Consider the following 12,059-nt stretch of genomic DNA (forward strand, 5'->3'; position numbering starts at 1 on the left):
CAATTCGGAGATGGAGCTTCAGCAGCATGTGAAGGACATCTACCATCGCCATCTAGTGGTTTGGTCAGCAACTGCGGCTGAGTCGCCATCAAAAACAACTGAACCTTTAAATCCTCTCATCTTCTTTTCAAACCCCGATTCCATTCCCCAAGTTGATGACGAAGCAACAATGGCATTTTGGTCTCTTTGCTGTCAAATGTCCGACATGACAATTAAAGACTTGCACAGTATCACTATATACAGTGTCATAGAAAATTTTATTGGAATGTCTGTAGTTACAAAGCAATAGACCTACAGTATTCTGATCCACAAATGCGACAGTATGTACATTTAATAAAACTCAAACTTTTCCATTTGACCCGAGCCAGGTTTGGCCAAAACCCTTTTCCCCCTCAAGTGCTGATATTCTGGCAATAGTTATTCCTGACATCAACTTTAAACTATTGAACTTGAGATTTAAGGTACATTTCTTAATGCTAAAAACATTTTTGGTCCACTTTTTCTCCCATCCCAATTTAGCCGTGCCAATTCTCCCCTCCCCTGTCTTGAACGTTGCTCGCATATGCCCCCCACTGGCCGGTTGTAGGGAGGATAGAAGCCTTGCATCGCATGTCCCCTCCGATACATGTGGAGGCAGCCTGTCACATCTTTTCACCTGCCAGCGCGGACTCTCAGTGGCGAGGTGTAACGTGTGGGAGGCTCACACTACCCCGCCATTTTCCTGTCTCTGCTGTGCAGGCGTCCCCCAACCGACCTGTAGGAGTCGCTGTCCACAACGTCCAGATTACCACCCATCGACTTCCACCCGCTAACTCTGCCAATTGAGTTAGTATGACGGCCGGCCCAAGCCGGAGGCAACGCTGACAGCCGGAGTGGAACCCGGTGTCTCTTGCGTTGGTGACGAGCGCCACAAAAAGTGTATTTATAAAAAAAAAAGAAAAGGAAAGCATTAACTGACGTTCTGACATCCTCTACCTCTATCTGTCGGGGACCCGAGCTAGCTAGTAAGGACCAGCTAAATGTTTATTAAACTCTCTGAAATTGAAGTGGTCGATGCACGTCTTTAACACTTTGATTACCGGCCATTTACATGGTAAAACGTGGTTGAATGCCAGCACCCACTTCAATGATAGCGTTGTGAACGCATAATCTGTCTTAAATTATGGCTATGTGTCTAATCTGCCCGTCGCTTATCAATGACTTGTTTGCAGTCAACATTGTCGAAACGGATTGTTTTCTTTTTTTAATCGCTTCATTTCCGTTTTATAGCATTTTGAAAAGCCCTCGTTTTCAAGGAAAATATAAAGATTCCGTGATAAAAGGCATTTACTGGAATATTCTGGAATACACAAAAACGTTGTAATTTTTCGGCCTATTTTGAATCGTTTTCAAATAAACGCTAGATTATCGATAGTATATGTGTACTTATGCACGCTATAGAAGCGGGCTGAAATATGGATTGTCTCATTTCCTGATCGCTCGCACAGCCACACACACACATAGGGCAAACGCTTATGTTGTGAAGGATCAGATTAAACCGAATATATATATTTATTTATGGATATATATTTAATAGTATTTGTATATCGTTTGATATCCCTTGTATATTCCTTGTACATATACACGGAATATCCCTTTATTCTACTACAGCCCATAATAGTTCATTCTCTTATTGGACAAAAGGACCAGGCGCCAGGGACAAGCCCCTGGCGTTCAAGTTCAAAGGTACCGACGAGACATGCCCTTACTAGCCTCAGCTCCGCGCAGGAATACGGCTACCGAAAGCAGAGCGGCACTACTTGTCCACCGTGCATATAAATATGGCGCAAGAAATGTAGAATTCCTCTTAGTCCTTTACCCTTCTACCCAACTAAGTAACAAGACGTGAAGCCTCACCCCACGATACCGCGTGCGGTGTAGTACGGCCTGTTTGGCCTTAGAATAGCAGTGAGACCTTGTGCGAATTAATAGCTGAATTGCCAAAGTTTGGCACCGTATTTCTATTAAGTAATAATAGTCTATTATGTATGGTGCATCGTTCGGTTAGAGTTCTAAAGTGAGCAGCACCCCCATCGTTTCCTCGCGTTATCTAGAGTCTTAACCAGGTTGGGCAGACCACGCGTGGTGCTTTCATCCGAGGAGTTCTAGGCGAGGACGAGTGGACCTGCACATTGGATTACCTACCCCGACGACTGCTGAGCCCTATACGGCATGGAATATCTATTTGCTTTGGTGCTTTGATTTGTGGAGCGGATAATCGCCAACACCGGTGAGTGTTGGATTTACCCCGAGAGGAGCCAAGGTGAGACGGCGCTCAGACCAGACTGAGGTCGCCTCGCTTCTTCTTCGTTGTGGACCTAAAGCTACAGCTACAGCTATCGTCTACAAGAGAGCCCAAGTGTATTCATCTGCGGATCAAGGTTCTACGGGCACTGTGTTCTGTACCTGGACTCTCCCTAGAAATCGTTGACCAGACGGGATACAGCCGACGGCTCTCCTACCCCCCCTACTGGCTTACAACCGGCGGGATCCCTTCAGTATATTATCCAGCTATAATCATTAAGTGACCATCGCTATAATTCCCTAAGAGCCAGGTTGTATACTTGCTTCCTGTGTAACCAGAGATTGGACATTCAGTGTTGATTTGCCTACGAATACTCATTTGCCTTACAAGTGCATTCAAATCATAAATGTAATAAGTAACTATTATATGTACCCTTTGCTATATATTAAATATTTGACTTATACCTTTGTGTGGACCTGATTTCATATGTGGGAAAGTGTTCATCATACTTAGATATCGTGTACTGTATGGCCAGTAATTAAAGTACATAAAGCGGTAGTGGTTTAATGATACCATACTTATCAATACAGTCAGGGGATTGTACCCCTCAGTTACAGCTTATATCTGTGAAAATAGCTCTGATTATCCTAAGACTGGTAAAATATATTCCTTACCTTAGATCAGATGTTATCCAAAAAGATTATTCCAATTCCTGATCGCCGTTCCAAATATCGATCGCGCTTATTGATTAGTGTTGGGTACTGTAAATACATAATCCACGCGTTTTCCGGGCCGGCGAGCACAATGGATTCTTCAGTTGGCCTTTACGGAAAAGTAAAATGAGGAAACTGGGTCCCCCCCCCCTTCAGCAGTCTAAAGTAATGGGGTGCAGTACCACAGGGAGAGACGATAGGGGGCGGTATCTTCCCAATTGAGCTCAGAGAGACTCTGCAGCACTAACCTGAGGCTCGATTGATGAAATATGAATTCAAATCGCCAATAAAATAAAATACGACAAACAAACGCTATATAGCATTGGCGGGCACTCAAAGGTCGGCATGAACTAACGACAAAAAAGCGTGGCTGGCATTCAAAGTGTTAAGGCCCCTGTGTGGCACACGACAGCTGTCCTCAACACCTCCTTCCTCAGTCGATCTGCTCTCATCTTAGAACTTCCTTCAGTTTAAAAGCCCACATTATATTCCTCTCCGTTCCAATACGTAACAATATCAGAAATACATCCAACTGAAATCTCATTCAAATCCCCCCCCATCTCTCCTCCTCCCCCCCCCCCCCTCCTCTCCACCCCCCCCACGAGTCCCTTCACCGCCCCCTGCTCCTCCCCCCCCCCCCACAAGTCCCCCCCCCTGCTCCTCCCTCCTCCCCCCCCCCTCCTCCCCCCCCCCCCCCCCCCCGCTCCTCCTCCTCACTCGTACTCTGCGATCAGCACCATCATCGCCACGCCGAGCAGCAAGGCCAGGGTCTCCATCACCGACTAGCCCAAGCTGGCGCGTCCCACCAACAGTTCTGGAAGCACGGTCACCGTGGCGATGTAAACAAATCCTCCGGCCGTGAACGGCAGGATCCAGGCGGTCGCCGCGGCGCCCACACCTTCAGCCAATAGGGAGCAGGCTGTGCCGGCCAGAGCGCCCACGGCTGTCAGCAGCTGTAGACACATGGCCTGGTGGGACAGAGAACAGAGCGGGGCTCGCAACTCACTTGATGCTCCAAGGTGTTTTAATTGACAAAATAATAGCAGTGGATACAACGTTTCGACGACCCTTCCGTTCTTTTTCAAGTATAAATACAACACAAAAAATGACATCTTTTTATACAGGAAATTAAATAGATTACATATCAGCCCCACCTGGTGATCAGGGGCGGTCCCAAGACTTGCATGATTTATACATTTTATACACGATTAAGTAACAATTAGGGCCGTCAGTTTATCGCGTTAATTAGATTAATTAATTACACTGCAAATTATCGCGTTATGAAAATCAACTCAAAATTAATTACACTTTTTTTTTTATTTTTTTTTTACAATTTAGGGGACATCTATGGATCTCAGGCTTGAGTAAATTGTAATGAACCAAATGAGAATATCAATTAAAGAATTTTTTTTATCTTTGACTGTGAATAACACCATGCTAAAATTTACCAGACCTGAAAAATCTAAGCAAATTAATAGATGGAAGAGGATCAAACAGAAGGTTTTGTAGATACAGTACTGAATTCTGCCATCCGGACACATGCAATTTTAAATGTGATTATAGAATAAAGAATAGCAGGCATAAAATGGTTATGCGATTAAAATGCGATTAATTCGATTAATTAATTACAAATCCTGTAATTAATTAGATACATTTTTAATCGCCTGACAGCACTAGTAACAATTTATCTTTTACATTTGAATTTTTTTTGAGAATATATATATATATATATATATATATTAAACACAGTATTAGACATAATTTAAAGACAGGCAGCAGTAAGGTACTTTCTTCGGACCCGGTCCAGGTCCTAGCCACTGAAAACAAACGAAAACGAAAACGAAAAAACAAAGTCTATCTATTGACTGTCTCCCTCTATGAGTTAATTTACAAATAAGGTCTAATGTCAAAGTCCTCATTGAGTCCTGTTGGTGCCATAGTTTTAAGATAATGGATCCACCACACTTCTCTCCTCAGTAGGAGATTATCTATACCTCCCCCTCGTCTTGGAAGATGCACTCTCTCTATTCCAAGGTATGTTAGTGATGAGACATTGTGGTGTGCCTTTTTAAAATGTAAAGCTACTGGGCTTTTTTCATCCCCAGTCTGTATCGTACTCCTGTGTTGGGACAGAGGCCACAGTTACCATCTCTATAAAGCAGATAGGGAATCATTCATAAATAAACTGTGTTCATATTAATCTCAGAAGTCATGAGATGGTTAACCAACAATATCCACAGAATCGTACTAAAAACAACACAGTGGCAGGAGTTTCATTTCAAAGACAGGACATACCAACGTCGACTCTAAACGACATGTTCGCAAACTAGGGATGTTAACAATTAATCGAAGATCGATTGATTGATCGTTAAGGATTTACTCGAACACATAACATTTACTCCATCTACTATCAAACAATGATGTGTTAGAATGTTGTCTGTCTCTTATTAGATTGTAGCCGTCAGTAGAATGATGTCTTTTCAAAGCATGTTTCAATGGACAGATAACTATGACGAGGAGGAGTCTGGAGAAGAAGCCACTACATCATGAGGACTGGCGAGTCACCACTGCTGTGTTGCTAACTAGGGACTACCAAAGGACCTAGCATGTCCTCCATGCTCTGTAAATAACTTATGTACATATACCGATATGCCCTACTATGTTACTTGTTTATTGCACAATCTTGTTCTATTGGATTCTATTATATGTTATTATTACTACTGTATTGCACATCGTTGCGGGCAAGACCACCGGCATTTCATTGAATGAATGAATGAATGAAAACTTTATTTAACAGATTGCAGAATGGGTACAATACAGTGTACATACATACAATTGTTAAGGGGATGCAGACCTGAGAAAGACGTTTGTCTTGTTTCCATCAGGGTCCCCCATTTTCAATTCATATAGACATTTATGACATACACAACATACATGACATTTATGGCATAGGGACATATAGGTATTTAGTAGTGATACATTTGTGACATAAGCGGTATTCAAATATACAGTACTGTTACCCCTAGATCCTGACAGAGTATATACATATGATGGGGAGGGGACTGTACATTAGGAGGGGGTGGGTGGGTGGGAGAGAAATATACATACGGCGGGGAGGGAATATATACATGCGGTGGGGAGGAGACTGTCTATTAGGAGGTGGTGGGGGTTTTGGGCATTTACGGTGTCCAGTTTCGAATTGCAGCCTCCCGTAGGTGCTCTTTAAGAGCGGTTTTGAATGTGGGCAGGGATTCACATTCCTTTACAGCTTTGGGTAGGGCGTTCCACATTGTTGTGGCATAATTGCGAAACGTGTTTAGTCCCTTGTTTGAGCCGAATCTGGGTTTAACATGATTTGTTGAGCTTCCTCTGGTGTAGTGGTTGTGGTATTCACTGACCTATGGGAAGTATTTTGACATGTACATGGGCACCCCGGTCGTATAGTGTATCTTTTAGACCAGGCCCATTGCAAGTTGCTGTACTCTGTCGTCTACTCTAAGCCATCCTAGGTTGTCAAAGTGGGCAGGGGTGAGGTGGGTTCTGGGGTTCAGGTCAAGTAGTAGTCTGACCAGTTTGTTTTGTGATGTTTGTAATTTTGTTTTAAGCGCATTTGAGGTGCTTTGGTACCATGAGGTGCACGCATAGTCATAGTACCCTTGAATGAGTGCTCCTGCCAGAGTCTTCAGGGTATTCTTGTTTACCAGAGAGGAGATCCGGTACAAGAATCTAGTTCGTTGGTTGACTTTTTTTATTACATTGGATGCCATTTTGTCACAGGAAAGATTTGCCTCTAGGATGGAACCCAGGTAGGTAATTTCGTCTTTCCTTGTGACAATATTATCACCCACTGTAACTGAGAAGCCGTCGGTCTTGCTGAGTTTGTTATTTGAACCGAAGAGAATGGACTCTGTTTTGCCCATGTGTAATGATAGTTTGTTATCAGCGAGCCATATGCAGATTTTGCCTAGTTCCGAGCTGAGGGTTTTTTCAACCTGCAACTTGTTCTTGTCAGAGACCAGCAGGGCTGAGTCGTCCGCAAACAGGAACAAGTTGCAGTCACAGGCTGACGACATGTCATTTGCATAAATTAGGAAGAGTAGCGGTCCTAGTATGCTTCCTTGTGGAACACCACAGCTCACTGTGAGGGGGGGGGATAGAGTACCGTTTACCTCTACCATCTGTTCTCTCCCCTCCAGGTAGGATTGCATCCAGATCACTGATAAGCTATCAAAACCAATTGCTTTTAGCTTGTCCATTAGAATGGAGTGATTGACAGTGTCAAAGGCCTTTTGTAGGTCCAGCATGACCATGCTGCAGTATTTGCCCGCGTCCACCTCTTGTTTGATGTGGTCGTTCAAATAGAGGAGGCATGTGTCAGTGGAGTGGGACGTTCTGAAGCCAGATTGGAATTCGTAGATTCGATTTTTTTCCGCCAGTTACTTTTCGACCTGTTCGTAGACTATTTTCTCCATGACTTTCGAGGTGGAGGTAAGAATAGAAACAGGGCGGTAGTTGCCTGGGTCTAATTTGCTGCCCTTTTTGTGCAGAGGGGTCACTCTCGCAATTTTGAAGTCCTTGGGGACGTGCCCCTGTTTTATAGAGAGGTTTATTATGTGTGTGATGACTGGGGTGATGGCGGCTGCTGCGTCTCTGAGGAATTTGGAGGGGATGTTGTCATGGCCAGTGGCCTTGTTAGGTTGGAGGGCGCTAAATTTTTTGAGTACCTCATCGGTTGTTACCATTTCAAGTTTGAAGTCGTCTTTGTGGACCCCTAGGTTTTTGTAGTATGCTACTATGTGTTCTACCCCATAATGCCCTGAGTGGGAGGGTAGTTTGTTTACCAGTGTTGTGGCTATGTTTGTGAAGAAGATGCAGGGGTGTAAAGTACTTGAGTAATTGTACTTCGCTACAATACTTAAGTACTGGTTTGGGGGATTTGTACTTTACTCGAGTATTATTAGGTTTGTATACTTTGTACTTTTACTCCATTACATTTCAGAGGAAAAAAACATACTTTTTACTCCTTACATTTAAAATGCAGACCTACAAAGTACAAAGTACAAATCTCACAGGTCCAACCATTTTAATTCGTATATTTTAATTGTTTATCTGGCCGAACTAATGTTAACGTTATTAATCCTGCAACCGCAGGTAAACAGCCAATCAAATCCCCATCAATGGAAAATGAACCCGCCCATACCCATGCTGATTGGTCCTTGTGCAACACTAGAAAGCGGGGTCTTTGATTAAACACCTGCTATCAGAAGAATAGACAGTCAGATCCACATTATGATGTGGTTAATATTGTGATATTAATATTCAGGGTACTCCAGTATTCTGTCTTTAATATTGTGATATTATTCAGGGTACTCCAGTATTCTGTCTTTAATATTGTGATATTATTCAGGGTACTCCAGTATTCTGCCTTTAATATTGTGATATTATTCAGGATACACCATTCTGTTTTTAATATTGTGATATTATTCATGCTGTGATGTGAATGCCGTCCATGTTAGAGAATGTTCAATGGAGAAGTGCATTAAATAATTTTTATGCAAAAAAAGTGTCCTCTGTTCTTTCATTTCAGCATTGTCTATCGCAGAACACATTCCATTGTGGGCAGAGTGTATGCTTGGTTTCATTCAAGCATTGCCTAAACACCAGCTGATGATTTCACTAATTGGCTCACCTCTTCAAGTAACTCACCTGGTGCAATGTGTATACCGGTAGTTAATATGAAAACTTGGCCCACGATGGAATGAGTTTGAGACCACTGGTCTATCCCTTTAAAAAAAAATTACTTTTACTTTTTAGTACTTAAGTACATTTAAAAGTAGGACTTTTTTACTTTTACTCAAGTGCGTTTTTAGCCAGATACTTTGACTTTTACTTGAGTCAGATTTTGAGACGGTACCCATACTTTCACTTAAGTATAATTTATGGGTACTTTTTACACCCCTGAGAAGATGTTTAAGTAATTGGCTACATCCAGCTTGTCTGTGATGAGCGTGTTGTCCGTCTTTATGTTTATGTTTGAGAATCTGGTTTTAAGTTTTTTACTGCAGCCTAGTTGATTATTGAGTAATTTCCAAAGTTTGCAGGGTTTGTTTTTGTTTTCCTCAGTTTTGTCGTTGATGAAATTTCTTTTTGCGGTTCTGATCATGGTGTTTACGTCATTTCTTAGTCTGTTTCTTTGAATTTTTTGTTCAACCACGTGGGCTTGGAGTTCACTGTTTGAGCTTTTGGAAAGCTTTGTCTGACTTTTATGAAGTTCAGAGCATTTTTTGTCTCTGGTTTTCATAGCGGCCAGTATTTCAGTGCACTGTAAACCCGCACGTTCAAAATAATCAATTAGTTTGAGTAGGGTATACCCAAATTTTCTATGAAAGTTCTACTAACTTGAATGTCTTGAGTTCGTGTGACGTGTTCTTATGTTTTGAGTAAATAAAACTCATAGTTTTTGATTGACTTGGAACTATTCACTTATTAAGTAAGTATAATGTAAAAGCATAACTTAAGTACAACTTAAGATAATTAAGTAGATACAGACTCTAAACCACATTATGTTTTGAGTAAATAAAACTCATAGTTTTTGATTGACTTGGAATTATTCACTTATTAAGTAAGTATAATGTAAAAGCATAACTTAAGTACAACTTAAGATAATTAAGTAGATACAGACTGTAAACCGCATTATGTTTTGAGTAAATAAAACTCATAGTTTTTGATTGACTTGGAACTATTCACTTATTAAGTAAGTATAATGTAAAAGCATAACTTAAGTACAACTTAAGATAATTAAGTAGATACAGACTGTAAACCGCATTATGTTTTGAGTAAATAAAACTCATAGTTTTTGATTGACTTGGAACTATTCACTTATTAAGTAAGTATAATGTAAAAGCATAACTTAAGTACAACTTAAGATAATTAAGTAGATACAGACTGAAAACCGCATTATGTTTTGAGTAAATAAAACTCATAGTTTTTGATTGACTTGGAACTATTCACTTATTAAGTAAGTATAATGTAAAAGCATAACTTAAGTACAACTTAAGATAATTAAGTAGATACAGAGTGTAAACCGCATTATGTTTTGAGTAAATAAAACTCATAGTTTTTGATTGACTTGGAATTATTCACTTATTAAGTAAGTATAATGTAAAAGCATAACTTAAGTACAACTTAAGATAATTAAGTAGATACAGACTGTAAACCGCATTATGTTTTGAGTAAATAAAACTCATAGTTTTTGATTGACTTGGAACTATTCACTTATTAAGTAAGTATAATGTAAAAGCATAACTTAAGTACAACTTAAGATAATTAAGTAGATACAGACTGAAAACCGCATTATGTTTTGAGTAAATAAAACTCATAGTTTTTGATTGACTTGGAACTATTCACTTATTAAGTAAGTATAATGTAAAAGCATAACTTAAGTACAACTTAAGATAATTAAGTAGATACAGACTGAAAACCGCATTATGTTTTGAGTAAATAAAACTCATAGTTTTTGATTGACTTGGAACTATTCACTTATTAAGTAAGTATAATGTAAAAGCATAACTTAAATATAACTTAAGATAATTAAGTAGATACAGACTGAAAACCGCATTATGTTTTGAGTAAATAAAACTCAGTTTTTGATTGACTTGGAACTATTCACTTATTAAGTAAGTATAATGTAAAAGCATAAATTAAGTACAACTTAAGATAATTAAGTAGATACAGACTGTAAACCGCATTATGTTTTGAGTAAATAAAACTCATCGTTTTTGATTGACTTGGAACTATTCACTTATTAAGTAAGTATAATGTAAAAGCATAACTTAAGTACAACTTTATTAACAGATTGCAGAATGGGTATAGAGGTGTGATAGGTGTGATAGGTGTGATAGGTGTGATAGGTGTGAGAGGTGTGATAGGTGTGAGAGGTGTGAGAGGTGTGAGAGGTGTGATAGGTGTGAGAGGTGTGATAGGTGTGATAGGTGTGAGAGGTGTGAGAGGTGTGATAGGTGTGAGAGGTGTGATAGGTGTGAGAGGTGTGATAGGTGTGAGAGGTGTGATATGTGTGATAGGTGGGATCGGTGTGATAGGTGTGAGAGGTGTGAGAGGTGTGAAAGGTGTGAGAGGTGTGAGAGGTGTGATAGGTGTGAGAGGTGTGAGAGGTGTGAGAGGTGTGATAGGTGTGAGAGGTGTGATAGGTGTGAGAGGTGTGATAGGTGTGATAGGTGTGAGAGGTGTGATAGGTGTGATAGGTGTGAGAGGTGTGAAAGGTGTGAGAGGTGTGAGAGGTGTGATAGGTGTGAGAGGTGTGAGAGGTGTGATAGGTGTGATAGGTGTGAGAGGTGTGAGAGGTGTGATAGGTGTGAGAGGTGTGATAGGTGTGATAGGTGTGAGAGGGGTGAAAGGTGTGAGAGGTGTGAGAGGTGTGATAGGTGTGAGAGGTGTGAGAGGTGTGATAGGTGTGATAGGTGTGAGAGGTGTGATAGGTGTGAGAGGTTTGAGAGGTGTGAGAGGTGTGATAGGTGTGAGAGGTGTGATAGGTGTGATAGGTGTGATAGGTGTGAGAGGTGTGATAGGTGTGAGAGGTGTGATAGGTGTGAGAGGTGTGATATGTGTGATAGGTGGGATCGGTGTGAGAGGTGTGATAGGTGTGAGAGGTGTGATATGTGTGAGGTGTGAAAGGTGTGAGAGGTGTGAGAGGTGTGATAGGTGTGAGAGGTGTGAGAGGTGTGATAGGTGTGAGAGGTGTGAGAGGTGTGATAGGTGTGAGAGGTGTGAGAGGTGTGATAGGTGTGAGAGGTGTGAAAGGTGTGAGAGGTGTGAGAGGTGTGATAGGTGTGAGAGGTGTGAGAGGTGTGATAGGTGTGAGAGGTGTGATAGGTGTGAGAGGTGTGAGAGGTGTGATAGGTGTGAGAGGTGTGATAGGTGTGAGAGGTGTGATAGGTGTGATAGGTGTGAGAGGTGTGAAAGGTGTGAGAGGTGTGAGAGGTGTGATAGGTGTGAGAGGTGTGAGAGGTGTGATAGGTGTGATAGGTGTGAAAGGTGTGAGAGGT

General features: G+C 41.2%; 1 pseudogene across 1 annotated transcript in view; it reads right to left on the minus strand.

Annotated features, from left to right (window-relative positions):
- Positions 1-3,710: 3,710 nt before the first annotated feature.
- The window catches only part of LOC311242175 (zinc transporter Slc39a7-like), a 53,956-nt pseudogene continuing 45,607 nt past the window's right edge, over positions 3,711-12,059 (minus strand). Inside the window, exon 10 of the transcript in view lies at positions 3,711-3,965. The product of the transcript in view is annotated as a zinc transporter Slc39a7-like (transcript). The remainder of the gene's footprint in view (positions 3,966-12,059) is intronic.

This window comes from Notolepis coatsorum (assembly GCF_963971535.1).
Source record: "Notolepis coatsorum genome assembly, chromosome: 15".
Taxonomy (NCBI): domain Eukaryota; kingdom Metazoa; phylum Chordata; class Actinopteri; order Aulopiformes; family Paralepididae; genus Notolepis; species Notolepis coatsorum.